The sequence below is a fragment of the Peromyscus maniculatus genome, chromosome X, assembly GCF_049852395.1.
Source record: "Peromyscus maniculatus bairdii isolate BWxNUB_F1_BW_parent chromosome X, HU_Pman_BW_mat_3.1, whole genome shotgun sequence".
Lineage (NCBI taxonomy): Eukaryota > Metazoa > Chordata > Mammalia > Rodentia > Cricetidae > Peromyscus > Peromyscus maniculatus.
Window position 1 is genome coordinate 83,734,742 of NC_134875.1, and position 19,434 is coordinate 83,754,175.

At 47.0% G+C, this 19,434-nt stretch overlaps 1 protein-coding gene across 5 annotated transcripts in view; it reads right to left on the minus strand.

Moving 5' to 3' along the window:
• Nhsl2 (NHS like 2) overlaps nt 1-19,434 on the minus strand; it is a 254,154-nt gene that overhangs the window by 117,063 nt on the left and 117,657 nt on the right. Inside the window, exon 1 of one of the 5 annotated variants that reach the window (XM_076561838.1) lies at nt 12,550-15,189. The exons of the other annotated variants lie outside the window; for them this stretch is intronic. The gene's annotated coding sequence lies outside the window, so the exon portion shown is untranslated. Of the gene's footprint in view, nt 1-12,549; nt 15,190-19,434 lie in introns of those variants that run through there. 5 annotated transcript variants of the gene reach the window in all.

The following is a 19,434-nucleotide window of genomic DNA, read 5'->3' on the forward strand; positions in this document are numbered from 1 at the left end:
AGGCAGATCTCTGAGTTCAAGGCCAGCCTGGTCTACAGAGTGAGTTCTAGGACAGCCAGGGCTACACAGAGAAAAATCTGTCTCAACCCCCCCCCAAAAAAACCTGCTGTAGGGAAATAGTATATTATGGTTCCATGTAGCCTGGCCTGTATAGTTACACTTCTTATTGCTGGACCGAATATCTGATTAAAAACAATTTAAGGGAGGCAAGATTTATTTTGGCTCATGGTTGGAGGGGATGCAGTCCATCATGGCAGGATAGCCATGGTAACAGGAGCAGCTCACAGCTGTGGAAGAGGGACCTTGTTCATATCTGGATAGATCAGGGACCAGGGAGACATGGTGCCAGGGCACACATCAGTCTTTCTCCTCTTTCCCCTTTTATTCAGTCTGGGTCCCCAGCCCATAGGATGGTACCACCCACTTTTAGGATAGATTTTCCCCCCTCAGTCAAACCTCTCTAGAAATGTCTCCATGGATACACCCAGAGGTGTATCTCCTAAGTGACTCTAAATCTAGTTAGGTTTCCAATGAAGATTAAGCATCACAAGGCTCATCTTCCCCATGTCAACTGTAGCCACTCCAGGGGCTGGACTGAGTCGAATTCCCTCTTTCCTGCACCCCACCTCCTGCGTTCTCTGGTCAGGCCTCCCTAACTATGATGCACTAAAACCTCAATTGTGAGCCAAAAGAAACCTCTCCTTCTTTAAGATGATTCTGTCAGGTATTGTGATCATAATGTTGCAGATCATGTAATTCAATCCATCACTGTCACTTACCCACTATATTAAAATGACTTGTTCATATGTGCGGTGGTTTCAATAAGATGGCTCCCATAGGCTCATATATTTGAATGTTTAGTAGCCAGGGAGTGGCTATTTGAGAAGGATTAGAAGGATTAGGATTAGGAGGTGTGGTCTTATTGGAGGAAGTGTGTCACTGAGGGTGATCTTTTAGGTTTCAAAAGCCTATGCCAGGCCTAGGCTCTCTCTCTTTCTCTGCCTGTAGATCAGGATGTAAAGCTCTCAGCTCCAGCACTATGCCTGCCTGCATGCCACCATGCTCTCTACTATGACTACAATGGACTAATCCTCTGAAACTATAAGCAAGCCATAAATTAAAATACTTTCTTTTATGAGAATTGCTGTGATCATGGTGTCTCTTTACAGCAACAGAACACTGGCTAAGACAATATACATGATTTTTGTTCTTAAGAGGTCCTTCCTCAACCACGCGGTGGTGGCTCATGCCTTTAATCCCAGCACTCAGGAGGCAGTAGTTTCCTTGAACTGACAGCTCTGTAAAATCAATACGTGGGCAATGAGTGCTTGCTACAGAGCATAGCTCATTCTAGAAGCTCAGGAAATGTTCATGGCAGCAAAGAACGGAGCCCATCTGACTCTGGAGAGTGACACTTGAACTTTGGGATTTGGGGTGCAATGCTGTCTTCAGAATACCCTAGATCTAGGATCGAGGGCAAGTGACCCTCTCTGAGGGCCATGATACAAACCTAAAATGATAACTTTGCTGAGTGTGACTGGGGACTAAAGAAGATTCCTACAGGCTAAGTGACTTGCTGTGGACAACTAACAAGTGTCCCTTCCGCTACTTCGTAAGTCTGAGTTAGTAAGAGTGTATGTGTGTGCCAATGGATGGCAAGGAAAATGCAGAAATGCAATTCAGGGCATCAACCTGGGGTTTGGGGTGGAGCTCAATGATGGAACACGTCTCCAGCACCCAAACCAGAAAGAACCACCAAACAAAACCAAAACCAACAACAAAAATCCCAAACAGAAACCAGGACAGAGGGTCTGAGCTCCCATTTCTTCAGCTACCCCCTCAAGGAAAGATTAGGGCACCTTGCCTGAACAGAACAGCAAACTCCATCCTCCAATGAAGGCCATGTGTGGGTCAGCTGAGCTCAGCTGCTCCCGTTCCTCATCCCACAGTGCCTATGGCTGCAGGCTTCCTTATGAAACCCGCGGGACTCGAAGGGTGGACATGAAAGCAACAGGGACTGGGGGAATCTCAATAGGGCCACAGTGAAACGAGGCCAAGGTTGAGAACGGGCAAAGAAGACGCACATGTGAGTCCTCAGTGTGTGGACTTCCTGGAGGAGTCTGAGTAGCCACACCAACTTCACCCTGGCCCCAGCTGGCCTGCTGGAAGTAGCCCCCAACCAACCAACCAACCAAAAAAAAAAACCAGGCTGCAAACTGATCTGAGATTTTCCGTGGACACCAAGTGGGGATTGTTGGTTGGAAGTGAACCTTCTACTAAACTTGACCGAACTTGAAGTTGTAGACCTGTACAATTGCCCCAAAGGGCAGTTCACACGAGCATGGCACATACACACTGGAAAAATGAGTGGAAACCTAAATGCTTAAGAATTAGACAATGTGTAAGTATTGGTTGTTGTCTTTGGTCAGTGCTGGGGTTGAGTGCTAGGTAAGGGCTGTACCACCCAGTCACGCCCTGACCTGAAAATGAATACACTGTGGTCCAGTGCTACAGAGCAGCACTCAGCAATTCCAATGAATATAATTCATGTGTCAGCATGGATAAACTGCCAAAGCATAAAAATAAAGCTGCCGAAGAATATATAAACAAAATACGATGCCATTTATATACAGTTGTTGTAAAACATACAAGATGATATTCTATATTAGGTGTGTGTGTGTGTGTGTGTGTGTGTGTGTGTGTGTGTGTGTGTGTGTGATGAAGGGAGAAACATAGACATTGAGATTAGAAACAACCAATTTGGGATAGTGACTACTTCTAAGCTGAGATGGGGGTGGGACTCACAGCTGGATGGGTAATAAGCTGTTTCTTAGAAAAGATCTTTAACAAATGTGGCAAGATGTTTCGATATGACGTTTTCCTCCCTACTTCACGAGCTGTACATTTGAAAGCATTTATAATTTTGAATCTTGGCAGAAAACTGTTTGCGGCCACCCCTGCTTATCTCATTCTTTTGTCCATTACTTGGGGTCTGCTGCAGTAGGCACGGGCCTGGGCTATCACAGACCATGGCCATTCAAGCTTTTGCCAGCTCTGGGAAGAAGATGCCACTCTCGTGCTATTCTATACAGGAAGCACTTGGGGTATAAATAAGCCAAGTGACTTGTCCAAGGACAAGAAGTATATTTAGACCTCAAGTTCCTGTGCCTTGCATCTGGGAATACAAGTCCCGTGCTGACAACCAGAATGGGAATTTGATTTTGGCTTTTGAGACAAGCAAGGTCTTACTCTATAACCCAGGCTAGCCTGGACCTCACTGTGTAGTCCAAGCTGACTTCAAACTCAAGGCAGTCCTTTTCCTTAGCCTCCGGAGTGCTGTGATTATGGACAGTCACCACTATGCCACATCCAAATAGTAGTCTTTGAGCTTTTGATGATTTGGATGCCGTGTTAAAGGGCTGATCAGCATTTTCCAGTCCTCTATCCAGTGAACCGCTGGCCCTTTCTTCCCTGGTGGCACTAGCTGTGACTGAGTGCGAGCCCTGTTGGCACAAAGCTGGCCAGACAGTTGGCTGTGAGTAGCTCTCGAAATGGCCTGCCGCCTGATATCTCCTTCCTTGCCTAAGGGAAGTCAGGGTGAGGCCAAGGAGGGGGTGGGCACGTTCTGCCACCACCGGGGCCAGGCAGCAGCCTGCCTCTGCCGCCCGAGGAGTTACGTCATCACCTGTCCCCAGGTGCCTTTCCACCGTCAGCGATGGGACGTGTGCATCCCTGAAAAGTGCCGCCAGAGCACAGCTCGCTCTCTCTAGCCTCTTTCTTCTCTTACCCCACCTGCTCCTCTCCTGCCTGTCTGTCTGTCTGCCTGCCGCTCTCGTGTCCCCTCTCCGACAAGGCCTTTCACTCCCTCACTGTCTCCCTCCCTCCCCCAATAAACCTCTTGCACTAACTCTTTTGCACGTGGTGAGTTTGCTTAGTGGTATACCTTGGCAGGGCCTGCCGAAAGGTACCCACTTCGCCTTTCTTTATCATTAAACTAGGGCCAACACCAAGATGCGAGACATTGGAATTGCCAGGCAACATTTAAATACAGTCATCGCAAAATGCTTCAGTTTATATTCTTGGAAAAAGTGAAAAAGCTTACCAAAATAATAGCAGATTAAACAAAAACAACAATAACAACAACAGCTAATGGGAGCTGGGGTTGTGATTCAGCAGCAGAGCTCTTATGTAGCATGTGTCAAGCCCTGGGTTCTATCCCAAGCACCACAAAATTCACTAATCGGAGAGGGACGGGGATGGGGGGTGGGGGTGGGGGGTGCAGCAAGAGGTGTGATAGAAATGACAGAACGGTACGACAGAAAACGGACTTCAAGACAGAACCACAGAAATTATAGAATGGGAACCACAGAGAGAAGAGATTGAAACACAAGCAGAGCATTTCCAATCCTCATGAAAATAACTTAAGACTTAGGGTTTCTATCATGAGAGCCCCGGATAGAGCAGAGCTGTGCCACCACACCTGATTCAGAGTTCTATAACCAGTGAGAATATCCTTCGGAAATGATGGGGAAATAAATGCACTCGGGAAAACGACAAATTTGTCACTAGAAGACCTAGTCTGAAATACTGGCTGCACCAAGTTCTCTAAACTTAAAGGAACGCTGGGAAGGAAGAAGAACACGGTGAGCAAAACACCGGGTAAATACAATCTTGCCTCTCTACCTTCATTTTCTACAGTCTGTGTGATGATTGAATCAAAAAGCATCAGACACACACACACACACACACACACACACACACACACACACACACTTCCACAGTTAACGTTGAATTTAATGGTGTTAAGTTCAATGGAGGTCAGCAACTGTGGGGAGTGGAGGAAGTCCTGATGGAGTGAAATCCTGAGTGAATGTGTGTTGTTACCATGGGCACATCCATGCCAAGGGCTCGAAGGCCTCGGCCCCACGGAAGTGGCAAAGCCTTACCCTGGTGAAACTCAGAAGGATGGCAAACCTCTCCTTGAGTTGGAATCTGAGTGTTTATCCACTATAGATGTGTGTGTGTGCAGACTAACAACTGCTGCTTTCCTCTCCCTGATGTTTACAGCCTTACAGCCTGAGAATGCCTGCCTACAGAGACATCCTACTGAGAAGAACCAGTCCTTACCCCCCCCACACACACACACTGCACATAATAAACAGGCGGGGTTCTGCATTGTGGCGGTAGCAGACCTTTTCTGATCCTAGCTTTACTGTACACGTGTCTGTACCCTTGTCCTTTCTTCATTCCCTCGCTGGCCCTAGTCAGTGTTCCAGGAGACTCGAGACAAGGCAAGAATGCCTTCTACAGTTTGGTTTTTCAGTGCTGGGTATTAATCCCAGGGCCCCATGCATAAAAAGTGAGTGCTCTACCACAGACTGGACCGGCATCCCTGGCCCGACTCTCACCACTCTTGAAACCCCAAGACAGGGTTTCTTTCTCTATGTAACAGCCCTGGTTGTCCTGGAACTCACTCTGTAGCCCAGGCTGGCCTCGAACTTACAGAGATCTGCCTGCCTCTGCCTCCCGAGTGCTGGGATTAAAAGTAAGCACAACTACCATCCAGCTTTTCATAATTTTCATAATTTTCCTTCCTTCCTTCCTTCCTTCCTTCCTTCCTTCCTTCCTTCCTTCCTTCCTTCCTTCCTTCCTTTCTTCCTTCCTTCCTTTTTTTTTTATCTCACCATTCTTGTTTGACACAAAATTAGAAATCCTAGCTATGCAATTAAAAGGAAAAAAGGGAGTATATATTGAAATTAAAAACAGGATCCCTATTTTGAGATGGCATAATTATTGACATGGAAAATCCCAAGTAATCCATACAAAAACCCTTAGAACTAATAAATGAATTCAGCAAAGTTGGATTCATCAGCTAACATAGAAAGACAATTACATTTCTATACTAGTACTAACCTTGTGGGGACCAACTTAAAAACACATACTACCATTTCCAACTGCTCCAAAGAAAACAGCACTGTATGGATCAGGGATAGTGGGGCACTTGTCATCCCAGCACTTGGGAGGTAGAGGCAGGCAGATTAGAGAGAGAGGTTCAAGGTCATCCTCAGCAGCATATCTCATCTATCCAGGCCAGCCTGGATGCTTGAGATTCTGTCTCAAAAAAAAAAAGCTTTCACAGAATGTACATTTTGCTGAATGTCACTCAATGCTTAGGAAGATTCTGTCTCAAAAAAAAAAATCACAGAATGTACATTTTACTGAATGTCACTCAATGCTTAGGAAAGAAAGCCAAGAAGGTATAAATAACTAGAAAGACATGCTAAGTTCATGGGCTCAACACAGTAAAGACATGAATTCTTCCTAAATTTGTTTATAGGTATAATGCAGTTCCTATCAAGAGCTCACAAAGGTTTTTGCAGATAGAGATTGTATCTAACATTTAGGTGGAAAGGGACTAGGCCTTAAAATAGCTAAAATAATATTGAAAAAAAAGTAAAGTGGGAGAAACCACTTTACTAAGTGGTAAAGGCCTAGTATACACCTGTGTTAACCAAAATGACTTGGCATTATGAAATATATAGATATAAAGACTAATGGAACAGAACAGAAAACTCAGAAATACACCTACAAACTGTGCCTGACTGATTTTTGACTAAGGTGCAAAAGCAGTCTGATGGGAGGATAATCTATTCAACAAATGGTCCCAAGTCAATCAAATGCACAGGCCAAAAAGAAAAAAGTCTTGTTCTAAACCTCATGCCTTAGAGAAAAAAATGAACTCTGAACTCCAATAGGCATAGTAGCAGATGTCTGTAATGCCAGCTATTCAGGAGGCTGAGGTGGAGGATCACAACTTTGTGTCCAGCCTGGGAAACTTAATAAGACAAAACAAAAATGAAAAGTGTCGGAGATGCAGCCCTGTGATAAAGAGCATGTCTAGCGTAGTCAAGGCTCTGGGTGTTAACTCCTGGCACCAGGGAGAAAAAGAAGAAAAAAAATCAACTGAAAATATATGATAAGGCAAATGTAAACATGAGCTTACTAAACTTTTAGGGGAAAAATGAGACAAGTCTTTGGAATGTAGAGTTAAGCAAAGGATGAGCCATAAAGGAAAAATTGATCAACTGAACCTCAGAATTAATTCTTTCCAATATATAAAGAGAATGAAAAGATGAACTGGAGTGGGAGGGTCTAGAGAGGTGGCTCAGAGGTTAAGAGCACCGACTGCTCTTCCAGAGGACCTGGGTTCAATTCCCAGCACCCACATGGCAGCTCACAACTGTCTGTAACTCCAGATCCAGGGGATCTGACATCCTCTTCCAGCCTCTGTGAGCACCAGGCACACAAGTGGTGCACAGACATACGTGCAGGCAAAAGACCCATATACATAAGATAAAATAAATACAATAAAAGCAAAATAAAAATAGAGTAGGAGAAAATAAACTGCATATCCAACAAAGGAGTGGTAACTACCTCTCAAAGCTCATTAAAAATCCCAACAAAACCTAGCTCTTGGGAGGTAGAGGCAGGCAGATCTCTGTGATTTAAGGTCAGCTTGGTCTACTTATCAAGTTCCAGGTAAGCCAGAGCTACATAGTGAGGCTTCGTCTCTGAAAACAAACAAAACCAAACAAGCTCAGTTAGACAACGGGCAAAAGTCACAGGAGACATTTCATTGAAGAGGGCATGTAGATGACCAACACGCCCAAAAGATGAAAATACTTTCCAAGTTATCAGTGACTAGGGAAATGGAAGTCAAGACTGTCATGTGTATCACAACATACCTAGAATGGCCAGTGATCACACAAAGTGTTGGTGAGGGTGTCAAGAAACCTAATCAGCCATCCATTGTTAGGGGGATCATGAGAGGGTACAGGCATGCTGGAATAGAGTGTGGCTATTGAAAAACTAAGCATGCAATTGCTGGACAATCCAGCAAATGAACTCTCAGGCATTTGTCCCAGAAGAATGAATACATATTCACACACAAACCCATTTCCTGAGTGCTCAGAGTAGCTTTTTTTCATAATGTCCCTACATTGAAATCATTCCAGCTGTCCTTCCACAGGTGCATGGCCAAAATGAATGGGTGCATTCGGGTCGTGGACTGCTACTCAGCCATGAAAGGAACAAATTACTGCTCCATGCAACAACTGTTCCGCCTCTTTGGAATGAGGAGGCTTACCCTGCGCCACTGTATGTTGCAAGTTTGTCACGTGGTTTTTGATTTCACAGTAGCTCCCAGTTAAAAGACCGCTCTGAGTCTCAGAATAGGCTATGGACTTTGAAATAGTGTTGGAACTCTAAGACTACGAGGACTTTCTCAGTTGGACTGAGTGATTTTGCTTTATGAGTTGACCATGAGTCTCTAAGGGAAGGAGGGGACTGTTAATGACTTCAGTGTGAGCTGTCTCCCACAGGCTTATATATTTGAAAACTTGGTCCCAGATGGTAGCACTGATTTGTAGGCTGTTGAAGCTTTAGGAGGTAGGGTCTCTCTGGGAGAAGTGGGTCACTGGATAGTGGGTCTCGAAATGTACACCCTGGTTTTACTTCCTACCTTCTCTCTGCTTCCTTACCCACCCCGATGTGATCAAACTCCTGTTGCAAAGGCTTCCCACCATGGTGGATTATATCCTTTTAGCCACGATCCCAAATAAATTGAGTAGATGCAAATACCAAGAGGTAGTACGAAGGAGTTCCTAATGGTAATGAGACAGTTCTTGGTGGTCATGAACAGCTCAGCATCTCAACTGCGGTGAGGCCTGTAGTCGCCAATATTTAGAATCACCTGAAGATGAATATCTGGGTGTGCCTGTGAGGTGTTATTTTGATTAGATAAAATGAGGTGGAAAGACCTGCCCATTCTGGGTAGCATTAGTCCCCGGGCTGGGATCCTGAACTGTATGAACAAGGAGAAAGTGAGTTGAGCACTAGCATTCATGGCTCTCTTCTTCATGAGACTCAACGCGACCAGCTGTTTTGACTTCCTGCCACCTTGACCTCCCCACCGTGATGGACTGTACCCTTAAACTGTGAGCCAAAATAAGCCTTTCCTTACTTAAGTTGCCTTAGTCAGGATATGTTGTCACAGCAGCAGACAAAGTAACTAAGACACGAATCTTAAAGTGTTAAATTACTATGGTGCCTTGGGTGATCAAGCTATGATGATTTGCTCATGTTTGTGACTCTAGAGTCATTTGTGTGGATAAATGAATTTGGTGATCACTCAAATCCTGTGAGCGATTGTTTCCTTAATGGAGGGGCTGAGTGTATGCGGGAGGCCCCTTAGGCTGTACTGGGTACACCATTGGACCTGCCCTCTTTGATCCCCCTTCACAGTCAGCTTGCTCAGACTTATCAGAACCAAACTTCATTTTTTCAGAATGTTTTTTTGATCCAGATGCTAAGCTGTTGGTAGCTTGAAACCAGCTGTGGTGGGAATGTTTATACCACAAAGAGTTTTCGAGAAACAGTACAAGGCAGGGCACCCCCATACACACACCAGAACTGGTTCTTACATTTCCCAGCACAGGACCAATTAGAAATACTGAATTTCAGTACTTGGAACATGTAAACAGAGAGGCCCTGGACCAAAGGGGCGAGAGTGAGCCTTATGGTTGTGCAAACCCTCTGTATTTTTCTCTGGGTGATAGTTACACACATGTGTCCACATATGGAAAAGCTCACTGGCTGAATCATTATGACCCAGTGTGCTTTACACACTTTTCTCTGTACGTGCCTTCCTCAAGAAAACAGAAGCCCAGATCATGCAAAGCGCTGTGTCTGATGCTATGTGCCCCTTGCCACACCCCACTTATCAGAATGCACGGGTCAACTCAAACATGGGATCAGCATCCTGGATGATGCAGCCAGGCAAATAATTTTTTTGGCACAGAAACAAGCAACACCAGGCCACAGAGCTGCTGGCATCAGGAATCCAAGCCTCTTCTCATGTCTTATCTGTGTCACAGCCGCCGCCGCCACCATCTCTCGCCTCTGTTGTCCCTGGCCCACTGGCTAGGAATGGTGCGATTTGCCAGCGGGCAGCATGACTCACCACTTGGAAGGCCATTTTTCTAATTAAGGGGAGAGATGGATGGATATTTTCCCATACTTGGGCAGAAGCCTCCTTCACTTGGATCCTTTTACTGGAATTACTCAGCTTTACATTGAAGGGATGGCATTTTTCCACATTAAAAAATAATAGTATATGAAAACCTTTAGCTTCCCTCAAACAAACAGAGTTGGGTACAAACAGGCAATGAAATAAAGTACTACCCCTCCCACACACATACAGACACACATACAGATACACACAGACACACACACACCCTCACAAGACAGAACAATCCTAACCGAACTACTACCAAGTCTCTCAGATTCTCTATTGATCTCAGGACACAGGCAGACTTCCAGCCTTCCTGATGTGAACCCTCACTTTCTCTGCTTCTATCTTTCTGCAAAGGATTGATGAATTCCAAGGTCACTAGCGAGTGGGCAGAACACAGGCTTCCCCGAAGGAACTAGAGGGTTCATCTTGGTGACATCCCATCACCAGGAGGCAGGAGCAGCCGCAGCGGGATGAAAGGTATGCAAGGATAATCAAATGCAGCGCTGTCATAGCCTTGGGAAAGAACATGCAGTTGTCGACTCCTTTCCAGGCTCAGAAATAACCTCTTAGGTGAGCAGCAATGTCCTCGAGAGGGACACGAGTGGTGGCAGCCACACTCCTAGGGGGCTAATAACCCCACCAGGGAGGCAGGGGGAGACCCAGCCAGCCCCAACCAGCTGTCTGTTCAGGACACCCAGGTGGCTCTTGGATAAGGCGAATGGGGTCCAGACTGCTTGAGTTGCACCCATGGTAGGTCAGGGTCCATGGGACGTCTTCTGGGGTTTGAGTTCAACTTGCATACCTGACCGCAGGCAAGGCTCTTAGTTTCTAAGGACGTAGGTTTGTATGTCACAGAAAGGGGCTTTAGTGCTTTTAGCTACAAGAGGGGTGCGCAAAGGAAGAGACAGAGAAGACAAACTGGGCTGGTGACAGAGATTCAAGGGGACCCCGGGACTTCTTAAGTGCTGGTGTGCCCATCCCCCCGTATCCCAGGACACATTATGCACTTATTTGTGTAGTTATTCAGCAATGGGATGCCTGCTAGATGCCTGTTGGTGCCCATTGTTGGTGTGTGTCTGGGGGCACACTAGCTTCCCAATATGGCAGCTGATTCTTCTACTTGGGCTGTTTCTCCACATCCCTTCTCTGCCTTTCCCTGCTTACCCAGCCTGTGTGAGAAAAGAAGAACTGGCTTCCAGTGTCCCAAGATGCCCTGATAGGGACATAGTAGATGCTGATGCTGTTGGCACTAGAATGGGTACATCTCATACAACAGCCGTCTTCCTGAAAGAGACTTGGGCCTAGTCCCTGAACAGTACCTGGCCACACAGGACCCCAAGGTCAGAGAACCTGCCGAGATCAACAAGCTCCTCCTGACTCCTCTCATACAGAAGGGGCCGACCCACTGTCTCTGGTCACTAGGGGTAAAGCGAGACCCCTGGTCAGACCATCAGAATCATATATGGTCCAAGCATTGCTTGTTCCGCCAAGAACATCTGACAGCTTGACTCTTGGTGACTGGAGTGAGTTGTAACTTGGACAGAGGCATGCTGGCTGCGATCACAGCCACCTAGAATGCTAAAAGAAGGGGTGCATTTGTCAGTACTGACTCTTGAGTGGTCCTTTGGCTGTGGAGAATTTTGTTGTGACATAGAAGGGTAGTGTCTGGGTATGCATGCCTCTCTCTCTCTTCCCCTCTCTTTCTTTCTCTCTCTCTCTCTCTCTCTCTCTCTCTCTCTCTCTCTCTCTCTCTCTCTCTCTGGTAGGAACCCACTCCCCCACCCCCCGAAAAGCCCTGGCCAAAGCACAGCAGATGTCTAACCCCAACCAAAGAGCCTTGAGATTGAAGGCTGAACTCTTAAAGCCACCAGCTCACACTAGGACCAGAGAACAACAAATGAACACTAAAGGCCTGCTCGTCATGCCCTCTGCCCAGGGCTGCACTGGGCTAGGGAAAGATGCCGAGCTTCATGACTTCAACCTAGAGAGCGGAGTGAGCCTTCCAGGGGCTTCAGCACCCTGTCTAGAAACAAATCCCTCTGCAGGGCATGGTGGCCCAGGCCTGTGATGCCAGCACTCGGGGGGGTGGGGGGTGGGGGGGGTGGGGGTGGGGGATGGGGGGCAGGAGGAGGGTGAGTTCCAGACCAGCCTGGGTTATACAGTGAGTCTTTCTATGCAATAGTAACAAAAACCGAGTCCCTCTTCTGAGTGTTCTTGCTGCAGAGCTCAGCTTTCTCCACCACCAAGCTCCCACGCATTAGGGGTTTGGTAAGCAACTCAAGGTGGAAATGGGCCAGGACTAGGCTTTTCTATGAGCCTAAGGATGCCTGAACACAGAGACCCTGGTGGAGTCACCAAAGTCCACCCATCTTCCTCCCACCTACTGCCAAGGGTCTTGGAGGCCCTGGAACCCTTCCCACCTCCTCTTCCCAGACATCTTTGACAAAGTGAAAGCTGAAATTTCAGGCACATACCTACTCATCGCAGCCACTAGCTCGGCATTCCTCCAGATGGTGTGCTCTGGAGCTGGAGGGTGGGGGTAGGGGGCCAGGTGAGAGGACAAGGCTGCTGGGCTCTTAACCTCCAGGCCAAGGGAAGTGAATTTCCAGGCGTAGGCTGGAGGAGGGGCAAGCTTGCAAGAAGGGAAAAGAGGCTGGACCAAAGCTAACCCCTTCTTTTTTCTTCCTAAACTCAATCCAGATTTGCCTTCCAAGGGCTGCTTGAAACTGATCCCCATGGCTCTGACTCGTCCTCCCTTAAAGTCATAGTCTCCCCGTGGGGGTGGGGAGCCAGGCAACTCTCACCTGGGCAAAAGATGCCCCAAAGCAAACGATAGCGGAGGCCACACAGGTGGGAAAACCTGAAGTGCCCTGTGCCTAGGCTCCTGATCCACACTGAGCTGGAGGCTGACTTGAGGCTCCCTCACAGGACCAGGGAGAGGCACGGGGCTGTAGCAGGAAGCTGGCTACTCTTCCCAGCAGAGGCAGATTAGGGGCCCAAGCTGAAAGTCGGGGGGCCAGGAAAGGGGGGAAGAATAAAGATCACTTGACCGGAAGCCCTGATTCTCGGTTCCGTCATTACTCGCTGTCATTGTATTCAAGCCACTCTCCTCTCTTGGCCAATTTTCTTTCTGATTACACTGAAAGTTAACCATCACTCGGACCAGTTTTCAGGTTGATGCGTTCTTCTGCTGGAGCAAAAGGCAGCAGACACCCTTGGGTGCCTGGCATTTGCCTCAGCGTGCTCTGCTTCGGTCACCTTATATCTGCTAGCACACAGGGGCTTTCTGCTCAGCGGGGGTAAGGGTGCCATCTGACTGAGGGTATGAGGGGGCAGGCAGGCGGGGGTTTTCGTGTGTAAGGGGTTGGAACTGACAGGGCTGTATGTTCTTCATCCACTAGGTGTTTACATTCCTCATACCTGCCATTCCGGGTGTAGGAGGCTACAAACACATTGTCATCTGTTTCTTAGCTCCATATTTTCCATTTCCTTCTTCCAGAAAATCAGTGAGGTCACTAGGCTGGCAGGGCGTGGAGTCAAGCTCCCACCCTCGTGGGCTTCCTCCAGCTCTTATTGTGGGCTCTAGCTTCCCCTCCTCCTCCCTGAAGCACACACATAGACTCCCTCCACATCCATGCCTTTGCTCCTTCTCATTCGGTCTGCAGAAGCAGGCCATGGGCTCCAAGTCTCCCCTCCCTTCTCCCCTCCTCATCCCCTAAAGTGGCACACCAGCCTGTTTCCTTTTGAGGCCGAGGTTCTCAGTTATCTCCACAGGAGACTCTTCTAAAGAGTCTTGGAAAAAGTATTTCTTCTCAGTCCCTACTCCAAGTCCAATTCCATTTTTCAGAGGCAAGGCCCAGGCACTGTCATTTTAAAAGCTTCTTAGGCAAGCAAATGTGATGGTTCATGTTTGTAATCCCAGCACCCAGGAGACTGAGGAAGGAGGATCAAGAGTTCAAGACCAGCCTGGACTGAAGAGAAGACAGTAGAGACAAAACAAATGAACAGCTCCCTAGGTGACTGACTTGCAGGCAGAGGCGTGAAGCAGGAAGCTAAGGATGTCTGTTGTTGATTGCACCAGGCAATCAGAGCACAGAAGTCCAGCTAACGGCTAGGAGGAAGGGCCAGTACCTCCCAAAGATCTTCCAGATGCCTCAGGCTTCCTCCATGCATTAGTGCCTGGGAGGAAACAATGGCGACAGCTCATACTAGAGCATTGGGCACAGCAGAAGGCCTATGATCATCTCCCAGGCCCTTCACAGCCGGGAGCATTCTCAACCTCATCGAAAATCCGAGGAAACCAAAGCATAACCCACTAACTTGGCTCTAAGTGTGCACAAGCAGGCGTCGATGAAGCTGAGATGTGGACTCAAGCTTTTGGCGGGCTGGTAGCCATTGGGCTACACACTCCTGGTGGCCTGTTCTTGGGTATTCCCCTCCTACCTGGAGAGACCCTTGCTCCAAATGCCAGCCATGGAGACGCACTGAGCTACGAAGGTGGTGTCATCTATTGCCCATCCGGTGTCCCTTTTCTTAAGTAGGTCATTTGTGTTTGAGGGAACTGCACTGGAGGACAGACAGTCAACTTGCAGAGAAGGCAGAGCCATGATGGACACAGACTTGAACTCTAGATGTCTATCCCAGCTTGGTCCTGGGTTTGCTAGTAACTCCAGCCTGCCCAGGTTCCCTGGTGGTCATCATTACTGGTCCCCTGGTGGTCATCATTACTGGTCCCCTGGTGGTCATCATTACGGGTTTGGGGAAAGCGAGAGCACAGGTGAGGGGCCTCCAGCACCCAGTTATGCAGCAGCAGAGCCTGCCGGGTCATGCCATACACAGCCTTGGCAATCTGGTACTGCTTATCGACCTTTTCTTGGGAAAAATGCCTTTCAATGCAGTAAGTAAATTACCTAGGATCAGAAAGGGAATTGATGACCGGCTCCTGAAGCGCAATTTACAATGTAGTCATGCGTGCTGCTTGATTAATATATTCAATATAACAAGATCTAGCAATGGATCTAATGACTACCATAATTTCCAAGTGCACGGTGATGAGTATAAATGATTTTTGAGATACCTGCAACAGCCATAATGTGGTCTGAAAATAGCTGTAATTCTACTGGTGACAGTTACAGGTACTGTTAATGGCACCGCACTTTACTGCCCTGGGGATGCCTTTGCCTGCTCCCGCACTCGTCAGCTGTGTGATCTGGGCACCTTCCTTGGCCCCTCTGCGCCTGGCTCCTCATCTGTAAAGTATGGGTTGCTGCGAGGATGAAATGAGTTGATGAGCAGAAATGATGTGCTTCGTTCCACATGTAGGTGGCCGGGGACCTTCATCAGGCATCAGCTCTTACTACTGTCATCTGCAAAAGGGCTTTTCTGGGTCAGGGCCTGGAGTTCATTTATCCAAGCCTGCCTCTGGCCACCAACGTGTGGAACGAAGCACATCATTTCTGCTCATCAACTCATTTCATCCTCGCAGCAACCCGTACTTTACAGATGAGGAGCCAGGCGCAGAGGGGCCAAGGAAGGTGCCCAGATCACACAGCTGACGAGTGCGGGAGCAGGCAAAGGCATCCCCAGGGCAGTAAAGTGCGGTGCCATTAGCAGCACCTGGAACTGTCACCGGTAGAATTACAGCGAAGTTCTTAGGTGCAAAAAGGACTCCTTCAATTCAGGGCTCATGCTGTGGCTCATCAGTTCTTGCCTGGCATGCACGAGGCCCTGGGTTTGCAGGCATGTTGCGACACTATCTGTATTGTTTGGGGACCTGGGGTCTTTAAAGGTCTCTCTTACAACATTGCAAAGGCCAAGTCTTGCTGGGTCTGGAAACAAAGTCCTTTTGCAGGGACTTGCCCACTCTTAGGTGTAGCCTCTGAAAGTCCCCAAGGCTTCTGCTGATGGTGTCTCTTGTGGCTTCCCCGCCACTGCCCTCCGCCAGCCACTGTCATCACAACCTCTCCCATGGCCCTAGGCTTCCCATGTAAGATTGCGAACTTTGAGCGCCTTGGCACCATAGATAATCTCGCCTGAAAACCAAAACGAACCCAAACCAAAATCCAAAACCCAGGACAAAGCAAAAGGAGTCCAGAAATTTCCTGCAAGCTAACAGGTAATTTGGATTCTGAAGAGTTAGTTCCCTGACTTGTTGCAGTTGTCTACAACTTGGATTGAGGAGGCGGTTGAGCCCCGATGCTTCACTGGGTACGCTTGGCAACTGAGACCCCAAAGGAATCAAGGACATGCTTGAAGCCACTTATTAGTGTGCAGGCAGAGCGAAACCCGGGACTCTAGACTGCTTTCAGTTGGCCCTCCAGAGGCAAACGAAATCTCCATTTTCCTTGCCTCCCCATCGCCTTCAGCCTGCCGGTTCCTATCAGAACCTTTTCAGTCATTTCCTGTCAGAACGTGTCGGCTTCATGGTCACCAAACCACCAGGCCTACCCTGGATCAGGCCCTGGCCTCCAGACCCTGCTACCTCTCCAGCCACCTTGACTGTACCTTGCCTTCCAGGAGAACGTCCCTGATCTGTGCTTGTGTTTCTGTCACGTGTCAAAAATGCCCAGGGCTTGGAAGAAGCAGACAGTTCAAGCTGTTCACACACCACCCTGCTCCCTACCCGACCACCTCAGAGTGGATGACACCGAGTCCAGGCCGGGGAATTAGCGAAGCGACGGTTGACAGTGAGCAAGAGGGATGCAGAGCTGGGAGAAAACCCCAGGTCAAAGAGTCATGGTCCGCAAGGAGCTTAGTTTCATGCTATTCCCATGACATCACCGCCTCTCGGAGCTACACTCCCAGCTCCTATTGTTTCAGGTAACAAGCAAGTGGAAATGCTGTTTTCAACAGCAACATAATCACCACTTCCCCTTCTATGTGCTCATTTGGAAAATGCAGACAATGCTCTTTCTCCTTCTCTCGCTTCTCTCCAGGACTCCTAAAGTTAGCCTCTGCACCACACGACTTCCCTCCTTATCTGCTCTAGGAATGGGTGGGCCCCACCTATTTGCCAACCATTCCCACAAATATTTCTACTGGCCTGGGCCCAAAATCAATTCGCCAGCCTCATGTTATTGAACAGCCCTGTTGATCTGAATCTTCTAGAGCTCTTTGCCTTCCCCCTCAGCACCATGCCTGGCAGGGAGAGGACCTTTGGATTTCCAAAAATAAATGAAGGCTGGGCATGGTGGTGTACACCTGTGATCCCAGAGGTAGAAGCAGGAGAATCAGAGTTCAACATAGTAACCTAGGCTATTCGAGAGACTGCTTAAAGAAAAACTAACTACCAGTGGCAGGCCAGCAGGCAGGACTCCTGCAGGCAGGCCTGACCATCACCATCCCACCAGACCCTATGACCTACAAGCTCCAATCCACTCACCAAACCCACCCATCCTCCGAGACCATAGCCGCTCCCTGAGACACAGATTCTGCCAGCTCTGATTGGACCAAGAGCTCCAACTGGACCAAGAGTGGCTCCCTGAGACACAGACACCATTTGCAGCAATTGGAGGAAGAGATGGGTAGATGCCAGTGCAAGAATACATTCAACAACATGAAGAGCAATATGGCACCAACAGAAACTAGTGGTTCTACAACAGCAAGACCTGAGCACCCCAGTGTAGAAGAAGCATAAGAAAATGACCTTAAAAATGACTTTAAGAAGATGATAGAAGCCGGGCGTTGGTGGCGCATGCCTTTAATCCCAGCACTCGGGAGGCAGAGCCAGGTGGATCATTGTGAGTTCGAGGCCAGCCTGGACTACCGAGTGAGTTCCAGGAAAGGTGCAAAGCTACACAGAGAAACCCTGTCTCGAAAAAAACCAAAAAAAAAAAAAAAAGATGATAGAGGCCTTTAAAGAGGAAATGAAAAATTCCTTTAAAGAAATTGAGGAAAAGACAAACAAAAATAGGAAGAAATCAATAAATCCCTTAAAGAAGGCCAAGAAAACCAAGAAAAAACAATTAAACAGGTGAAGGAAACAGTTCAAGGCCTGAAAATTAAAACAGAAACAAAGAAGACACAAACTGAGGGAATGCTGGAAATAGAAAATCTGAGTAAATGAACATGAAATACAGATGCAAGCATAACCAACAGAATACAAGAGATGGAAGAGAGAATCTCTGGCATGGAGGGTACAATAGAGGAAATAGATTTGTCAGTCAAAGAAAACATTGAAGCCAAAAAAGTCATAACACAAAATGTCTAGGAAATCTGGGATACCATGAAAAAACTAAACCCAAGAATAATAGGAATAGAAGAAGGAGACTATTATACCCAGCAAAACTCTCAATTGCCATAGATGGAGTAAACAAAATATTCCATGATAATTCCAGATGTAAACAATACCTATCCACAAATCCAGCCCTACAGAAAGCACTAGAAGGAAAAAGCCAATCCAAGGAAGTTAGATGCACCCATGAAAACACAGACAATAGATAATCCCACACCAACAAACCCAAAAGAAGGGGAAAACACAACACTTATCACAAAAAATAAGAGGAATTAACAATCACGGGTCATTAATATCCCTTATTATCAGTGGACTCAATTTGCCTATAAAAAGACACAGGCTAACAGAATGGATACAAAAATAGAATCCATCCTTCTGCTGCATACAAGAAACACACCTCAACTTCAAAGACAGACACTACCTCAGAGTAAAGAGCTGAGAAAAGTCTTTCCAGTCAAATATACTTAAGAAGCAAGCTGGTATATCTATCCTAAGAGCTAACAAAATATATTTCAAACTAAAATTAATCAAAACAGATCAAGAAGGACATTACATATTCATCACAGGAAAAATTCATCAAAAGAAAGTCTCAATTTCTAACATTTATGCCCCAAATACAAGGGCACCCACATATGTAAAAGAAACATTACTCAAGTTTAAACCACACACCAGAACCCACACACTAGTATTGGGAGACTTGAACTTCCCACTCTTACCAATGGACAGGTCTGTCAGACAGAAACTTAACAGAGATATAAGGGATCCAACAGATGTTATGACTCAAATAGACTTAAAAGACATCTACAGAACATTCCACCCTAACAAAAAAGAATATATCTTCTTCTCAGCATCTCATGGAACCTTCTCTAAAATCTACCACATACTCAGTCACAAAACAAATCTCGAGATACAAAAAAAAATGGAATAATCTCCTGTATTTTATCGGACTCATGCCTTAAAGTTAGAATTCAACAAAAACACTAATTACAGAAAGCCTACAAACTCATGGAAACTGAACAATGCTCACCTGAATCACCACTGGGTCAAGAAAGAAATAAAGAAATTAAAGATTTCCTAGAATTCAATGAAAATCAATATACCACATACCCAAAGTTATGGGACACTA